We start from the raw sequence: 1,089 nt of genomic DNA, 5'->3' as shown, positions 1-1,089 counted from the left end.
TATATATTTTATGAGTTCAGTTCACTCACAGTTAAAGTGACTATTGATCTGTTAAACTTATTTTTGTTGGTCTAGTTTTTATTTTTTTTTGTTGCCTTCTATTTTTGGTGTTTCTATTTCTATTAGTTTCTATAGGTCTTTTCTTTGGATGATTTTCCCTAGTGATTTTCTTCCAATTTTCTCCAAAGTAACTCCTCCAGATTTTTGTTTTATGGTTACCATGTGGTTTAAATTAGTCTATCTATATTTAAATGTGTTTGAGTATATATGTGTGTTTGCTAGTATCAAAACTTTAGTTTGAGAAGATATGTTTCCCTATTTTTGTTTCCTTTTATGTTTTTCTATTTTTTTTATGCTTCTGGTCCTGTACAACAATTTATTATCACTCAAGGTTTTATATCTTTTTTCTCTCTTCTTATAAGAAATTTTATTTTAACATTTCCTGCAGTGCTGGTTTTGAGTTGATAAATTTCATTAGCTTTTGATTAATAGGAAAACAATTTACTTTCTATCATATCTGAATAAAAATTTCTGGGTCTTGACTATTTTTTCATCTTTTAGATTTGCTAATATCTACTTCCTGGTAGTCCACAGAATTTCTGCTGTAAAATTTGAATATTGAAGTGTTCTTGAGAATTATATGTGATGTTATAAAATTTTTACACTTAGAAATTTGAGTGTTCTTTAAGATTTCTATGGTTCTTCATTTGTGTTTGTGAAAATTTTAGTTAATGTTATTTTTAATCTAAGGATTTTTAATTTCATTTTATTTAGGGCCATGATTTACAAACTAATTTGTGATACATTTCAGACATACAATATTTCAAGTCTTATCCCACCACCACCAGATGAGGTTTCCACTTTCCCCATGAAAGTTTCTACTTTTGCTAAAACTTCTGTATACTCCCTTTGTAAGCTTGTTAACTGGTGGCAATGTGGCTTTCAGATAAGAGTTGGAGACAAAGGGAGACACAAGACCTGAAGCACGGCACCCAAGTCTGTGCACTCAGAATAAACCTTAATAGATCAGCCTTGTAATTTCTGAATTATGTATCTTGTGGCATTTGAGTTTTGTATCCTTTTATCTGC

Source organism: Suncus etruscus, chromosome 5, assembly GCF_024139225.1.
Source record: "Suncus etruscus isolate mSunEtr1 chromosome 5, mSunEtr1.pri.cur, whole genome shotgun sequence".
NCBI classification, from domain to species: Eukaryota; Metazoa; Chordata; class Mammalia; order Eulipotyphla; family Soricidae; genus Suncus; species Suncus etruscus.
This window is presented reverse-complemented; position numbering follows the sequence as displayed.